Here is a 17,876-nt window from a genome sequence, read left to right as displayed (position 1 = left end):
CATGAGTGGTGGCTTCGCTGGCTCTTGTCCCTTCGTTCCTGTTTAACTTTCGACAGGGGGCAGTTTCCTTATCAGAGCAGACTGTACAGATGTTTGCGCTTCCTCACTTTACGTTGAAACACACAGCACACACACTCGCACACACACACCCCAGTGCAGCCCCGGGCTCAAAACCAGGCACCGCGGGTGTGGATTCTCCCGCAGGTTGCCTAATGGAGCAGAACAAGTTCTTCCCGAGTTGCTCCCCTTGGTTTCCCTTTGTTGGCTTCTCCAAGACAGTTCCCAGCTCTGCAGACTTTTCCCTCCAAGGAGGGGGAGGGGAGAAAGCGGGCTGCAAGGAGAGAGGGAGGGAGAAGGGGGCGAGCAGGGAGCTCAGAAGGGAGCCGAGGCCGCGCCTGTGCTTCCTCCCCCTCCAGTGCTGAAGTGGGAAGGCTTTCAAATTCCCAGCCTCCCAGCGGGACTCCACTTCCTGCCTGCTAATGTGCAAGCGCCTCTGCAGCTCTGGAGGGCGGAGGCTGCCCGGACCTCTGTCCGGGGCAGGCAGCTCAAGATCACAATGTGAGCCTGTCAGGACTACTCTGCCTGCAGCACAAAGGAAGGCACTGCAGCCTGGGATCCTCTCAGTTTTGGAAGGACCAGGGAACCCCAACGCTGAGAATCTCCCAGTGAGGCTGGGAAACAGTCAGGGCTGCATCCTGCTGCTGTGGGGATGGGGCTCGTTTTGCTGCATGAAAGTGAAAGTTACTTAGCTCTCTGCAAGAGTCACAAGAGGATAGAGTTATGTGCGCATATGATTGTGTTTATATTGGTGGATAGTGTACCCCATTCTGTGAGCTCTGAATGTGGGTTCATTTTGTTGAAGTAAGGCAGACTAGGAATCCTATTCTTGTCTCCCCCCATGGTGATTTCTCCCAGCGACCCCCTTTCTCTGCTCCACTGAGTCTCATTCTCTTGCTCTTCTCTGACCTGCTGGTGTTCCCTGTACCTTGAGGATGTGAGGTCAGTTCCCTGAGTCCCGTCAAACCCTTTCCCCAGGCCTAGGATGCTGCTTGTTGATGCTTGGCCAATGAATTTGTTATTTAAGTAAAATTGGACTGGAGTAAAACCAGTTTCTAGAAGGGCTTCATTCTCTTATCTCCACAGTCTCCCTCCCTGGAACTCCAAAGTCATTTTGTCCTCATAATAGGAAGGAGGGCATCTACTGTCTCTTGTTACACAGCTACCACAGCTACTTCTTTTGTCCACAGCTCAAAGTACCTCTTACTCCAGAGCTCAAGGAAACTACTTCTTTTTCAAGTTCAAGGACAGCAGGTCCTTGATTTTAAAAGCCCTGCACTAGCTCAGACAGCTTTGTGTCCACACCACCGCTGCGCCTCCTCTGTAGGACTTTTCTACTTAAATGCCTAACTCTGCATCTAAGCTTCTGTGGTGGGGATGTTCTGCTACTTTGAATTGCTCTGTGAAAACATCAGAACCTCCTCTCTGCTCCCTGGGGAATCAGGTGTTTATGGATTTCACCTGAACTTCACCACAGCCATAAACACACCGGATCTGATAGCTTCAGACTGGGCCTCATGGCCTGCAGGTAGCACATACGGTGACATGCCAGGCACCATGGCTTTGGACCTGACTACATCTGTTTGAATCCAGGCTCCCGAATGTCCAACTTGCTGGACCTTATGCAAGGTGCAGCATTCCTTTTGGCTTCAATTGGCCCATCTATAAAAAGGCAATCATGGCTCCTCTACGGTAGGTCTTATATTGCTAGAGCTTAGTACTACTAGAGCTTAATACTTCTTCACCTAGTACTGGAACAGAGTAAGCACTCAGCAAACTCAGCTCTTCTTAGCATTCTTTATTGTTTTTACTTCTCCCAAATCTTGGGCAACTAAAAGAGAGTTATTGCAGAGCAACCACAATAATTTTTAAATTTCCTAATTCAGAGTTTATAAAATTAAAATGATGGGCTGGAAACAGTGATTCTAAAGAGGTATCATCCTTGCTCTCTTTTCTCCCCCCTCTTTGACCAGGCAAGTTGAGGCTTTGGATGGGACTTTGTTCTTGGGTGTGGCCAAAAGCTCTGCTGTTGCCATCTGGAAATTTGGATGTTTTCATCAAGGGGTCCCATGCCACCACCTTGCACTGGCCCTGCTGGCAAGGTAGTCCTGGCTTGGTGCTGGCTGGGTTTGGCAGCACGGGGCTAAAGGGTCCACTCTGTGTCTGATGGACAGACCCATGGAGGTTGGTCTCCCCAGCCAACCCAAAAGGAGAGGAAGCCACACCTGGAGTGAACACGTGTGAGAAAACGCCCTCTTGTGTTTTTGATTTGAATCCTTTTCCCTGCCTGATAAAGAACCACTTAGCATGAGACTCTCTGGCAACTCCTATTCCCAGTCCTCCTTATGAAATAAAACACAGACCAAGCCTCTGCTCTAAGTGGTCCCTGATGCTGCTCAGCGTGGAGATGCGCTCATCTGCCAACCCTCCCAAACAAAACCATCTGGGCTGCTGTGGGCTCCGCTCTGTGGCCACTGCGGCTGCCCAAGGGAAGGTTCCTGCTGAGGGCTGCTGCTCCCGGGGGTGGGCCCTGGAGCTCTGGCTCCCAGGCAGGACCTCAAAATGATGTCTTGTCTGTGGCTATTTTATAATGGGGTGCAGAACAATGGGTTCCCCTCCAAGTCTGCTCGAAGCACAGGTTTCATTGTGTTTTGCTTTTCACCTGAAACACTAGAAGGGAAAGCAGGAGCAAGGCAAATGGGTAGTTTTCCAGGATTGAGCTGCTGCACAGGGACAGGAACCAAGGAAGACAGGCATACGCAGAATGGGCTGGCAGAGGAGCCCTTTCTCTTCACTGAGCGAGGGTGAGGACTAGGCTATGCTCCCGAGGGAGCAGGACTGTGAGGGTAACAGAGGCAGCGAGCACAGGAGCAGCTGGGTTTGCTACCAGGTAGCTTGCTGCAGTGGCACTGGGCTACCTTTGTAGGGTTTGAGGGCATTTCTGCTCCTGTGTCCCTGCACCCCCAGTTTAGGGCCCCTGAACATTGCCCTGAAACTGGCAGAACAAAAAATAACAAGCAAACTACAAACAGCAGCTCTTGATCTCGCCTTCCTCCCCTTACCAGAGAAAGGTGGGCTGGAAGGCTGGTTCCCTAGCAGGGAATGCTGTGCAGCTCCAGGGGTCTCCCTCCCCCACTGGGCTGTCAGGGCAGCTATCAGATCCCTCCACCAAGGACAGACATCTTTATGCTCTGTCTGCGACTGCACTTAAAGACACATCAGGCACTCCTAGCGATCCTCACATGGCTTGGCCAGTTCCCTTAGGACTCTGTGTAATTCCTATGGGCCAATTAGACCCAAGAGCTAATTAAAAGCTCAACTATGTAGTTCTGTCAATAATCAAAGGACTGATTAATTAATACCTATTAAATCAGCATCTAGGCATCTTTAAGGAGCTCAGCAAACAACTGCTTCTTTGATCATCTCGCATATCCCATCCCCACCCTCACCCCACCCCCACCCCCCAAACAAGTGGGAAATTTTCCTGGGGAAAGAAAGACCCAGTGAAATGAGGGGAAACTGCCTGGGGCCACACAGCAAGCTAGTGAAGGAACTACAAATAGAAGTCAAGGGCACCTGGTCCATTACTCCAACCTCTAACTATGCTGCTTTCCTCCTGAGTCCACCAATTAGCCGGAGCAGCTCTTATTCACTAATGGGTGGTTAACTTTACAAGTAAATGATTTTCACAAATGAGCACCAATGTGACTGTCGGTAGAAAGTGGAAAACCCAATTTTTCTAGCCTTTCACAATGACTCTGCTTTGTGTTTAGACTGTAAGTGATAATAAAGGTTGCTTTCTTTTCTTACAGATCTAGCTCTATTTTTCTACATAGCATTTGCTTCAGTACTCAGTAGCTTTTGGCCAAGGACTAAGAAACACAAATAATTACAGTTGAGCACAACATGACCTGGGCACAGTGGTGCATGCCTGTAGTCCCAGCTATGTGGGAGGCTGAGGCAGGGAGATCACAAGTGGGCAATTTGGAGAGACTGTGTCTCAAAATTAAAAGGGTTGGAGATGTAGCATACTGGTAGGCCTAGCGTATGTGGAATCCTAGTTTCTATTCCCACTATTTAAAAAAAAAAAAAAAAGACAAAAACAAGGCAACACAACCACACCAGCAAAGAAGTTTGATGTGAACTTGCACAGGAAATGAAAGCTTAGAGGAAGCTTATCAGGAGAATGGTTTTGCTGAGATGTACACCATCATGGGGAACCTGGCTGATCCAAACACATGGCTCTTGGTTTCAAACAGCAATGTGATTCTCAATGTGGTCCCCCATCCTCCATTCTCCCACTCTGGTTCTCAGTATCCCCATGTAAAAACAACAAAACAAAACAACCAGAAGATAAGGAAAGCTTATCCACAAAGAACAAAGGAAAGTGGTTAAGAAACCTGACTTTGCACAGACCATGTAAATGCTTAACGAGCCAGGGCCTGGGGCTGGCTCCTGCTGTCCTACCCATTGGACACCACACCCTGCCTGACTGAAGCTGGAGCAGAGCGGGACCCTGGCTTCCCTGGACTTCCTCTCTTGCTAGGGCTAACTGAGCTTGGGGTGAGTGGAGAGCTTCACAAGATGATATAGAAATAAAGGCCTGAGAGGAAGTTGGCCTGGCAGCTCTGATTCTTGACCGGAACTTCATCCTTTGGTCTCTAAGGCTGAGTCACCAAGCCTCTTAATGACCTCCCTATGAGCCACTTCCTGCTTCATCCAGAGGGACCATTATTCAGATTCCCAGCAGCCATCTGGTCTACCTCCTCCTTTCACAGAAAAAGCAGCCCAGTGGACAGGGGTTGTGGGACTGGATTAGTAACTGATGCCAGGATCCATACCTCATGGCTCCTTGTCCTTACCCTCTTCTCACACACACTGGCAATGAATGAGAACAAAGGAGTTGCCAACTCTGGCTTCTCCAGAGATCAGCCAGGTTCGGGCAGTCCAAGCAATGCTCATTGCTTTTTGAACACCAGCAAGCCGCTCTCAACAGTAATTAGACTCACGGATGGGAAAAACCTCCAAGCTCAGAATGAAACTTGCACAGTAGAAATTCACTTCCTTATTTCATTTCTGCCTTTCCATTTTCTAGAAGCAGACTGCCACTCATGAATCGCTAGGTTATTAGCACATTCAGCAAATAAAATGGAGTTGCTGCCCATCTGCAGGACAAAAGGAGGAAGTGGCTAAACCCAGAATGGCTGGAGTTTAAACTGTGGGATGCCATAGAAGGCTCCCAGCCTTTGCGCAGGGATCTTGTCCAGTGCTCCCGATGAAGGGGCTGCTGTGGCACAGCCGGGTCTAGGGGCTCAGCAGAAGCAGGTTTCAAGAGCAGAGGAGGCAGAGGTTCAGACCAGCCCTCAGTTTTCCCTCCTTTCCGAGGTGTTCAGTGTATTTTACTTTATTCATAAAGAAAAGGGAAGGCACGTCCCAGGTGCTAGGCAACACCTGAGCCCCATTCTCTTTCCAGCTGCTGGTGTAGTGGGTGCCTGCTTTGCCCTGGCTCCTGCTCACAGGAAAGAGGAACGACGCGATGGTTATGCAGGTCCCTAAGTCAGCCTTGTGCATCTGCAGTTTGTGTCAGCTGACTTAGGCAACCAGAGATGGAGAACACCCCACAGAACCATGACGGTTCTGAGCACAGTTTTCTTCTTGTCATAATTACCCAAAGAACACAGGACATTAGCTATTTACATGGCACTGAGTAGGTTCCGTAAGTAGAGAGGACTAAAGTATACGGTGGGATGCACACAGCTCACACGCGAGTACAGCATGGCTGTAACAGGACCCGAGCACGCACAGAGCTTGGTCTGCACAAAAGGCTCTGGAGCCAGTCCGTCAAGTGCAAAGGGATACCTGGGCTCGTAAGGTGCTCACAGGTTGGTCGAGAAGTAGTCTGAGGGCACGTTATGGTGATTAGCTCCACCAGGAAGCTTTAGGTGCTTAACCTTTTTTTTTTTTTTTTACCGGGGATTGAATTCAGGACCCTGCGGGAAATGTTTTCTGTTCAGGCTTTAAAAACTCTGCGTGGGACCGGGGAGATGGCTCAGTAGAATAAGCGCTTCCCTGGCAAGCGCAAGGCCCCGAGTTCAATCCCTGGTTCCGCAAAAAAAAAAAAAAAAAAAACTCTGCGAGGCTAGCCAGATAGCTCAGCGGACTCAAGTGCCTGCTTAGGCAGGCTCAGGGACGGAGGTTCAATCCCCAGTGTGCCTTGCCGGCCCTGCCCCCTGACTTGCACTGAGACGGGGGGTTGAGACTAGGCATAATGTCATGCCCCTGTAAGCCCAGCGCTTGGGAGGCTGAAAACAGAAGGATCACTACGAGTCCTATCTCTGTAGTGAGACCCTGTACACCATGTACTAAATAGATAAATAAATAAAAACTCTGCGGAGGCACTGTGCCACCTTATCAAGGAAGGCCTCATGGTGTCATCTCAAGCAATCGCTACTCATGATTGCCATTTATTCTTGATGGTTTTGGTTCATTTTAGAACCTTGGCTCTAGGTTCCAGGCATGGCCCTGTGAAGTTCCTCTGCACCTTAACTTCCCATTCGAAGACAAAGGGGTGGGTGGGCCTTCGTTCTATGGGAAGGTCAGAGCCAGCATGGTGACAGTCACACTGCCACCTGTGGAGCTTAAGATTAAACGTTTAAACATTTTTTTACTTGTGGAAGACAACACAGCATACCACTGGGTAAGAGCATGGATTTACAGGCATGCAGTCTGCCACTTATTGGCTGTGTGTCTGTGGTGCTTCAACTGTTCTATGTCATGCTTTTTCCTTTTTTCTGAAATGGATAATTTATTTAAAAAATTTAATACACATGTGCAGTGCATGATGTCTACATTGCTGGTGTGGAGTCAGTACATGCATATAACACGTCTTCGTCCCTTTTTTCATTCCCTTCCCCTCTCATTCCTTCCCCTCTGCCCAGCTCTTGGTCCTCTGCTCTTTTGAGAAAGATCTACCCCTACTGAGTACCTAAAAAAAAATTGTTTTTAATGTTCTATTTATTTGTTCATTTGGTATAAGGTCTTGCTATGCAGCTTGGACTCATAGTGATCCTCCTGTCTCGGCCTCCCCAGCGCTGGGACTATAAGCATTCGCCACCATGCCTGGTCTCGGTGGCTGGCACAGCACACCTGGGGTTCTAGGGCCAGCAGAGCATGAGGTAATGGGGATCCAATCCCGGCCCTTGCGCTTGCCAGGCAGGGGCTTAGACCACCGAGCTATCTCCCCAGCCTTTGCTACTACTATTATCTATCTTTTATTTATGCTTGGTATTTCTCACATAAGAGAAGCCATGTGATCTTTAAGCTTCTGAGTCCAATTTATTTCACTTGAACATATGGTCTCATGGTGTGTCCACGTCCCTACAAATGACTCAAGAGTATTCCTCTTTATGACAGAGAAGTATTCCATTGTATGCAAATAGCACATTTTCTTTGTCCATTCATTGGTCGATGGTGTGCGTATTATTTTTAATCTTTGAACTACTATTCATAACAACACTACTTTTCTCATAATGTTGCTGTGTTAATGAATCAATATATACAAAGTGCTTAAGATTGTTGCTGGCACGTAGTTAACCCTCAGTTAGTACTAGTCACTGTTGCCTATGCTCCTGCGTTGCTTATGTGGCCAGTATTATTTGTAATGGAAAAGAGTCCTGAGTACTCTAAGCATCTGTCATCCCAATGACAGGCTGTACAAGACTCTCAGAGGTGATCACCATGGTGCCATGGACAGTGCAAGGCGATGTTCTCTGTCCAAGAAGCAGACGCCTGAGCAGGGGCGCTCATCCATCCCCTCTGCACTGAGGTCTGCCGAATTCTCTTTGGGCTTATTCCTTCTCGGTCCTATCCAGCCAATTCCTCCATCCATCGCAATGTTTACCAGAACCTGTTCTGACCATTTTTCTGCAATGGCTTGTATTCTCCAAACATTCACTGCAAGAAGCAAGTGTTCTACTATGGGGAGCCTCAGTAGTTACCACAGCAGAGTAGGCATTGTGGGGAACGAGTTGGGCCCTCCGGAGTGTGCAGGCCCTGGGCCCAGGGAATGTGCCTGGGGCATGTTACTTGCATATCAAGCAGGCTCCCTGGCATCGATTTTTTTTCACAGAGACATTCAGATACCCGGCAAACCAAACAATGGCTATTATGTCCAGAGCCAGACCTAATGGAATCAAGATGCTCCTCCTGCCAGCTGCCTTCTCGTCCCTGACAGGTGACACATGCCCCAAACTGGCTTGTTAAATCCAGTGACAGATCCCCAGACCTTGACCTGTTAATGGATGGCTTCTTTTTAACCCATCAAAAAACCTTTTAGCCTCCTTTGGTTTAAGAGTCATTAGGAAGGGAAAGGAGAAAGAGGCTAACGAGACGTTAACAGGACTGCAGAGAGAAGGCCACTTCATCTCCCCATTGGACTTGATTCCTCTTATCCCCCAAGACAGTCTCTCTGTCTCTGTCTCTGTCTCTGTCTCTCTCTCTCTCTCTCTCTCTTTCTTTCTCTCTCTATCACTGTCTGTCTATCTGTCTGTCTCTCTTATTTTCTCATGTGGACTTTGGCTTTTCTTGAAGAAAAGTTTCACCATAAAGCCTTGGCAAGTGTACATACTTGGAAGTTACAGATGCTTTTCCTTTCCTTTCCTCTGTCTCCTGGGGCAATTTCTTCCTGCTTAGACTATGCAGCCTATGGTGATGGACTAGCCTGAGCCAGATGCCAGGAGGGCTGACTTTGCCTTCACAGCAATGGGCACTGTGCTCAGCGATGTGGGCTTAATTCCTCTGTGCCTCATCCATTCTTCCAAACTCACCTTAGTGGCATAGCTCAAGGGGAATTAATGAGCCTTAGCAGTACATGGTTCATGCAGAACGAAAACTGAAAGTTACGATGGGCCATTTCATGTACTTTCAGATTGTTTTAAAGTGTTTTTGTTTGGGATGTGTATGTGCATCTGCGTGTGCATGTGTGTGTATGTCTGGAGATTGAACCCAAGGCCTTTGCACTGGGTTTTATCCCAGGCCTTTTTATTTTTTATTTTGAGACAAGATCTTGCTAAACTGCACAGGCTGGGCTTGAACTTATGCTCTTCTCGTCTTGGCCTCCAGAGTGTTGGGACGTTGGTAGGAGTGGTTTTTTTAAATCAAGGTCTGACTACTCTGGAGAACAGTCTCTAAGAGGGAAAGCTATATCTTTCTGTTTTGGGGAGAGGCACCAATCCTGGTAGCTATGTCCCGAGATGTGGCTTATAGAAACATCTGAATCCCCAGGGAGAGGCCACCCGACCAGAGAGGAAACCGGACACAAGCATCTATCTAAAGCAAATGGAGGGAGGAAGGAAGGAAGAAAGGAAGGAAAGAAAGAAAGAAGGAAGGGAGAGAGGAAGAAAGGAAGGAAAGGACAAAGAGGAAGGGAGGGAGAGTGGGGCGCTCAAGAGGAGCTTAGTAACAGCAGTTTGCAAGTTCAAACCCCATGTGCTTTGAGAATTTGCCCTCCCAGGGAAGCACCGCACATGTGCTGCCGAGGTCCTGTAAGCCTCCAATGCCGCTGGCTGCACAGTGAGTGAAGGAGTGTGGAGGGCAGGCGCTGGCCAGGGCTTGGCTGCTGCTGCTCAAGCCGGAGGCTGGAGGCAGGCTGTTTGGGCCCTGCAGCCTGCTCTAGAATGGACCTAATCAGGCTTCTGGCCCTTTCTAACTACGTTATGAAAGAGCGAAGAACTTTCTGATGCAGGCATCATGGCAGTGGAGATTCAGAGAGTGGAGCCACTTTCTCAAGTGTCTCACAGAGGAAGTGGGGTGGTGTTTGGCTTTCACCTGGGGTTCAGATTCAGGCTCTTACCACGATGTGGATGTGGAGACTTCCTGCGATGGAACCATGGCACTTTGGTAAACATGCATTCCTATGCTGTAGGGGATATAGCCATGGAAAGGTGACATTAGGACCAGCCCAAGGAGGAGGATGTGGACCCATGGCCTTCCCGATCCATCTGGAGCACTGTCTGAACTCAGCTCTGTCCATAGAGAGCAGGGGACACTTACAACCGCAGGAGCTCTGGGTCTCCTGCTGGAACCACCTACTATGAGTGAACCGTCATAGCCCTTTGTGCTCCGGGCCCTTCTCCAGGCATGATAGGACAGGCTGCAATGATAGCCCAGTTCTCTGGTTCCATTGCCAGCTGCCCTGGAGTGCCAGGACAATGGGTAGAGTTAGGCACAGCCCATGCTGGCCCTGCTGGCATTAAGCAAACTTAACAATTTTCAGGAAGGTCAAGTTAGCTGGGTTTCCCCTTTGAATCGTGTTCCTTAAACACTACGCCAAGCTCCTGGGTATCGTGTGGTTCAACAGCACCTAAGATCTCCTAAGGCAAAGCAATTACTGAATTCAACAGGCCAGGTTTCCAAGCCTAATACTTCCTGTTTGTAAGAAGAAAAGAAACAAGTCTGGATGAAGTGCTGTGGTCAGAAGCCCACAGACCCCCACGTACCGTGCTCTGATATCTACTTCCTAAGAGCTCTTAGCTTCTTTTTGGTCCAAAGGACAAAGAAGAACCCAGATGGGAGCAATTTCTATGTTTTGCATGATCCAACCTAAGCTGCACAAAGCTAGAACGCCTCCCACTTGCTTCCTTTCCTTTACACGTGGAGGGAGGCCTCGAAAACCCTCCATTCTGTGAGGTAGCCTATTTAGCTGCAGATCGCCACCACTCAAGGAGGTACACATGAGCTCGCAACCATCTGCGTTCAACAGCTACTGAGAACCCACCCTGTGCCAGACCATGCTGGGCAGCGAGGGTGCTGGCCTCTCACAAGAGACCAGCGAGGTAAGCAGGTGATGAATAAGAGGACTGCACGGCAAAGGAAGACAAAGGGCACAGGTTTTGAGACATACGTGACACAGGTAAGGAGGACAGGGCTTGGCTTCTGAGGTGGTCCAGGAGGCCTGTTAAAGTGACATCTGAGTTATCATCCAAAAGACACCAAGTGCAAGCCTCTGCAGCTCTATGGGGGCCCATGGCAGGTGTAACGGTCTAGGACACCAAGTGTGTGTGTGTGTGTGTGTGTGTGTGTGTGTGTGTGTGAATGCATATGCATTATATTGGTTCAGAAAATTCTGAAGCAATCACCAAAGGACAGTGGAATGTTATTCTGGCATAAAAAGCAATAGACTTTTGAGACTTGTAGGCCTGTAATCCCTGCTACTCAAAAGGCCAAGGCAGGAGGCTCTCAAATTCAAGGGCAGCCTGGACAACTTAGTGTGATTCTGTCTCAAAATGAAAGGGGAAAAGAGGGTTAGGGATAGAGTTCAGTGGTAGAGGACCTGTGGATCCAATCTTGAGAACTGCTAAAAAAAAAAAGAAAGAAAGAAAAAGAAAAAGAAACAAAGGAATAGATTCCTGACCCATGTCACAAATAGATGTCTCTGGGCCTTAGAAATGCTATTCTAAGTGAAAGAAATTAGACACAAAAGTTTGCATATTGTATGATTCTATGGACAGTCTCTACAATAGGCAGATCCAGAGAGCAAGGAAGTAGATTGGGGGTTCTTAAGGTTTGGAGGGCTGGGCAGAAAAGAGGAGCGATGAAGAGGTGCTTTGTGGCACCTGCTCTCCTGGTTCGATAATCACAGTCTGCAGTAACTGGGACAGTGCTTGTCTGGTTAAAACTCAACAAAGCTTAAAAAGAAGTGGCGGTCATAGCAGAGAAGCTCCTACTCGCAATGATATCCTTTCCACAGAAGTTTTGCCACCTTATCACGTGGGCTAGTCCTGTCTCACCCCTGCCGTGGGGTCCTCTGCACATGGCAACTCGCTTCCCCCAGCCCTCAATACCAGGACAGCCAGGGAGGGGGCCTCAGAGGCTGCTCTGCCCAGCTACCAAGGGACCCAGGAGTCTTATTCTGCTAGTGAGAAATCTGGCCAGTGACCAACTTTTAAAAGAGCTTTCAAACCTCAAACATCAACTCAATTATGCACTTAAAATATGTGCATGCACACAAAGGACATTCACTCAGCCGTGACTTCTGATGCTTACTAAAGGCAGTGCTTGGGCTTGGAGGTAGTCATGCGTGAGAGGTAGGAGTCCAAAGCCTCCCTATGTTTTGCCCTTCCTTGGAAAGGCCAAAACAAAAACACTATCACCAGGAGGCGAAGCACACCTGGGGGTGCACAGAGCCTTGGGCTGCTTAGACCTTCTTGAATGGTCATAGGCCTGGTGGAGAGCTGTCCAAACTCCCAGGAATGCTACCTGGAAATGCTAGAGGAACAGAACCTGGAGGATGGGTGGTGTACTGTCTCACCAGGCAGAGCTCTTGGGGATCTCCCCCATCATTGATCCAAGCAGACTTGTCATGGGTTATGCCATCTGTGGGCTGCTTTGCCATTGTGTCAACAGAGTAATACAAAGGTCACAACTGAGACCCCAGAATGAGCAATGCCAGTGTAGAGAGCTGTGGGCAAGCTGTGCAGTAGCAGAGGCAAAAAGCCAGGGCAAGACTGGCAAGCAGGATCACCTCGCTGGTTGGAGAGGTCAACATGCACTTTTATTTGTCTGCTATAGCCCCTCGTAGCATAATAACCAGTCTCTTTGCACTCCTGACAGTGTCTCTTCTTTAGGTATTGAACCTGATTTGTCACCAAAAATCAACTACTTTGACCCTACTGAGAGCACATTTCTAGAGTGGCCAAACCAAGCAGGGAGGAGAATGGTGGTAGCCAGAGCCTGGAAGCGGCTACAGGGAATCAGGTAATGGGTACGGTTGCAGTTGTGCATAATGAGAAGAGTTCAGGACATTGTTGCACAACACAGTGAGTGCTCTTAGCGCCACTGAACTGCATACTGGAAATGATGGTATATTTTATGCTACATGAATTTTACTACAATTAAAAACATCTTCTGGTTAGATGATGCTGTAACCTCCCACCCACCGTCAGTGTGTCACATGCTTAGAAAGTTGAAAACCAAGACAGCACTGTTAGAAAAGTCCTTGACAGAGGTGTGTGGTGAGCTCTCCCACAGGGCGAGGAGAAGCTGACAATGAACCCCTAGGCCTAGGAAGACAGGGTTCTTCAAGGTTGCCCAGAGAGCCCGTCTGTCTCTCCTCTTCCTATTGCTAGTTTCCAAGTTCATTCAACCTTAAGATTCCTGGTCACTTATACCAAACACCCTCCCAGGGAGGAAACTTGAGTCCCAGCAGGTGACTGATCTTGCAGGAGGAGTGCTAAACCTGTCTTGATGACCAGCCCAGATACCTGGCGAGCACAAGCACCAGCAGGAGCCCTGAGATGGGGGAGGTGCAGAGCTCCCCAAGAGCATCCAGGCCCTGAAGCCAGGAACACTGGAGGAGAGGCATCGGTAGGGAGAGCTGCTGTGCTTTGGAACTTTTTATTTCTTTGCAGGACTAGGGACTGAATCTAGGGCTTTTACGCTGAACTACATCTCCAGACTCACTTTTATTTTTTATTTTGAGAAAGATCTCATTAATTAATGTCATTAAATTGCCCAGGGTGGGTTTGAACTTGTGACCCTCTTGCCTCAGCCCCCCAGAGTGCTGAGATGACAGGTGTGTCTCACCATGCCCAGCTAGTTTGCATCTTAAATGTTCCCCAAAGGCTGACACATCAGAGGTGATCCCTAGACTGGCTGTATTGATAGGTCATGAAGCTGTTAGCAGGCAAGGTACAGTGGGAAGCCCCTAGGCCACTGCAGACATGCCCTGCAGGAGAATTTTGAGATGCTGGCCCCTTCTTTTACTTCTCTTTGGCTTCTCCATGAGATGAGCAGTTCTGCTGCAAAAATGTGCTGCCTCACCATAGGACCACCTAACCATGGACTAGAACTCCAAAACTGTAAGCCAAAACAAACCTTTCCTCTTACAAATTCATTATTTCAGGTATTTTGTTATAGTGCCGGAATGCTGCCAAACACTGTTACAGAACCTTAGAATTGTAACTTCTTTTTTTTTTAATTTTTATTTATTTGTGTGTGTGTGTGTGTGTGTGTGTGTGTGTGTGGCCAGCTTAGCCCACCAGGGGGCGGGGCTGGCTGGCATGTGGTGCTGGGGGATTGAACCGCGGTCCCTGTGCTTTGCTAAGCTTGTTCTAAGTAGATGCTTTAGACCACTGAGCCATCTCACCAGCCCTGTAACTTCTTAATAAAAATTTATTTTGCTATTTATAGTGATCTTGTGCCTTGTGGTATGTAGCAGTGATCAAAAAAGCCACAAGATTGCCTTTGGTTATATTGAGGGACAAAGGAAGAACACATATATAGAGGGAGTGTGAGATAAAAGGGTTTTGCTTTGAGTCCTGTGTGGTCAAAGATCTTGTTCTACATTGCAAAAGCTTTGGTTTTCAAGCCAGACAATCCAAATCTATTGATAGGTCATTATTGGTTCATGGTTTCCCTGGAGACTGAAGCTACTGGATGCTCTTCTATCATGCCTCGGATCCAATGGAAGCATTTGGTTTTAATTTGCCTGCATCCAAGGTCACCAGGGTTCCCTGAGCAGTGGGAATCTGCCTGCATGGAGGTGTCAGAAGCTAGCTGATCTCCAGAAAACTACTGAGCGGCTGGCTGGGTGTATATTTGATACTTATGGGCACCAGTGTCCTATTTGACCTCCTACTGTCCACACTGCCAACACGGCTATTTATACAGCCTTTCTTGGTGCTGCGGGTGCATGTGCCGCTCAGAATAGCAAAGACAGACAATCTAGACCAGGCAAATGTGTGGGAGTTGGATAAGTCCTAGGGGACAACAGGCCAGAAAGGATGCAGGTACTGAAGGAGGAAAATAACTCTGGGTCATCAACAGTCTGAGCAGTCAAGGATAGACACAGCCTACTTACTTAGAAACTAACATTTTCCTTTTCTACATCTTTTTTTTCTGAGAAAATGCTGTATTTCATTGATTTATGACTCCCTTCTGGCACAAAAATTGAGCTTGCCCTCATGTCACTCTTCTTCTTGTTTCTAGTTTCAAAGTTCATCCAACCTTAAGATTCCTGGTCACTTATACCAAACACCTTCTCAGGGAGGAAACTGGGTCCCAGGGAGGTGGTTCTTCTTGCAGGAGGAGAGCTAAACCTGTCTTGTTGACCAGTCCAGATACCTGGTGAGCATAAGCTCCAGCAGGAGCCCCAAGGTGGGGTAGGTGCAGAGCTCCCCGGAGCACTCAGGCTTGGAGACTGATCCCAGGGGCTCTTCAGAGCTTGCATGTACTTCTTCCATGCGGTGCCCTCCAGCATGCCATCTGGGAGGGACTTGGGCCTGCTCTCTCTTTTGTTTGGCTGGCTCAGCCCTCCCTGAGGGCAGGGGTGGTGCAGCATGTGATGCCAGGAATTGAACCATGTTCCCTGCGCACTTGCCTAAGCAGGCGCGTTAGACTGCTGAGCTATCTTGCTGGCCCCTGGACCTGTTCCCTTGAAGGGACAGTTGAATTCCTCTCTTCCTGTTTCTTTTCATGGCAATCATCTCAGGCATAGCTTCTCTCTAAGAATTATCGGTGCGGATGAGTCAATGCTATTTTTTCCGGCGCATGGACAAATCAACCTTCTTCAAAGGTGACAGCGTGACACCAGCCTGAGCTTAGCAAGAATACAACAAGAATACACGCTGGGAATCAAGGCTGGGACCAGAATGGCCTCCGAAGGAAACTGTGGGAACCAAGGGACCCTGGGTTCCCAGAACTAGTGACAAAAAAAAAATTAATCTTTTTAACAAAGAGATGTTGTTTGCTCCTTGAGGTGAGCCCGTCTCTCTCTCGTTTAGTATGAAAGAGACTAATGATATTTTCTATGTCAACGGCAACAGTGTTTTTAATCTTTGGGAAACAAGACACTCTTTGAGAAGCAAACTTATCCAAGATGGGGAAAATTGGGCTATATCCACCCTGCATCTTACAATCTCCACTTAACAGCTACTTAAAGAAGGGCAGAGAAAGAAAGGTGAAATAAATCATCATGACTTTTTTGAGTGCACTAGAAGCCAGATAACAGCACTCAAATTCTTCTTGTGTGGAGAATTCCTTTGGATCCTTACAAAACACCTTTCTGAGAAAGGTATCATTGCTGTAGGAAGGAATCTGACTTTAGCAGACCAAAACATCCCTCTAGCAAAAGCAAAGTAGAATTACAGAGCAGTCCCTTGGCACATGCCTAGCTGTAGAGTAAGTGCTCTTCAGTCTTCACAGTATGTGTCCAAATCACCTGGAGGGCCTGGGGAGGCGGACTGTTCAAGGTTCCCCAGTCCTCAGTCTAGGTGAGGACCTCACATTCCCAAGAGAGGTGGTGCTGCTAACCCAGGGACCACACTTAGAGAACCACTGCTGTCAGAGATAGCGTTGAATTGAGCAGCCTTTCCCTTCAGGATCCAAATATTTGTTTCTTTTACCAGGATTCTTCTCAGCTATAGAGAGCCTTCTCCTCTTGGTCAAGATCCCCTCTGTGAGATTGTTTGGATCCATGACTGGTTGGTGCTGGGGAATGAGGTTGGACCCCAGCCTCCCAACCAATGGCCCCAAGGAGCATGTGACTGGCAGGACTGGAGGCTGCATTAAGCACTGGGAAAAAGGACGCGGGCCTTGGGAGGTTGGGCATTGGTTGGGTATTCCCAGCTGAGGCTGTGCAGTACATAGGGCCCACAGAGAGATGCCAGTTCCTGGCTCCCCACCCAGTCTGACCTTTGTGTCACCCAAGGAGGTAAACTCCAGTCAAGTCTTAACTGAGATCTAGGGGAAGACTCAGTTTCCCCCTACAACCCTTATATGTGGGGGCACTATATTGTTGAGGACCTGACACTCCGCCCCCTGTACTGAAGTTAGAACACTAGCTCAGCGCCTTTAGTGGACTACAGTTCTTCTACAGAAAGAGACAGCGGGCCTTTTTGCCAGCAGAGATGGTACTGCCATGTCTGATAGCAGTGGCTTGAGAAGGGCCAAGTCCAGGACTGATGTTTCCTTGATGAGATCTTGCCACCACTCAACGCATACACAGCTTAAAGCACCATACTGCACCACATGAGAACCCACAAACACTGTGTGTCCATCAAAGAAAATTCTTTATGTCAGAATGAGATCCAAATTTTCTTAGACCACTATTGCCCTTTTCCTGTCTTTGTTGGGGAGTTATTTTAAAATATCACATTCTGGTAACTGTATCACACAGTCCTCCCCCACATCTCAGCCCTGGGCCCTGTGATGACCCACTTGTACGGCCTCTCACCCACGGCACCAAACCCTCCTGGGGCCACTCAGCTGGCACTGGGATCTGAAGGGTGGGTAAAGAGGCAAATGGAGGCAGCCCTTTGATCCTAACTGTGAATGAGCCACGCTGCAAAATGTGAAGAATGCTAAACAGTCTGAGGAGCGTTTCTCTCCCGGGAGCGCACAGGGTGTGGTTTCCAAGGGGACTACAGAGGCTGGAGCGAGGAGGCCGCCAGCCAGCCCCAGCCAAGCCAGAGTGCTCCGCAGCCAGCCGATGACTCAGACGGACCCTGAATGAGGCTGAACACTAACTCAGCAGTGAGCAGAGTTCTTATCGCCTTGAATAATTTAGCAGGGCCATGCCGCTGGGAGTCAGCTCATAGTTAATGGAATGTTTCCTGTAAATATTATTTTTCCTTCCTGTCTCATCATCTTATACAGTTCAGAAATCTTTAGTAACCTGGGGAGGTGACAGCAATGCATCAATTCTCAGCGCCAAGGCCCCTGCTTCTGCAATACTCCTAGGAATCACAGGAAGCCACGCTGGCTGCTCGGGAACAGGGGCAGGCCAATTACTCTGGTTCCTTCTCCTAATGTCTCAGCAGGGA

The 17,876-nt window shown here is 48.6% G+C and overlaps 1 protein-coding gene across 1 annotated transcript in view; it reads right to left on the bottom strand.

Annotated features, from left to right (window-relative positions):
- Frmd4a (FERM domain containing 4A) overlaps window positions 1-17,876 on the bottom strand; it is a 320,985-nt gene that overhangs the window by 52,763 nt on the left and 250,346 nt on the right. The gene's annotated exons all lie outside the window — the stretch shown is intronic.

This window comes from Octodon degus, unplaced genomic scaffold (genome assembly GCF_000260255.1).
Source record: "Octodon degus isolate 3935 unplaced genomic scaffold, OctDeg1.0 scaffold00141, whole genome shotgun sequence".
NCBI classification, from domain to species: domain Eukaryota; kingdom Metazoa; phylum Chordata; class Mammalia; order Rodentia; family Octodontidae; genus Octodon; species Octodon degus.
This window is presented reverse-complemented; position numbering and strand designations above follow the sequence as displayed.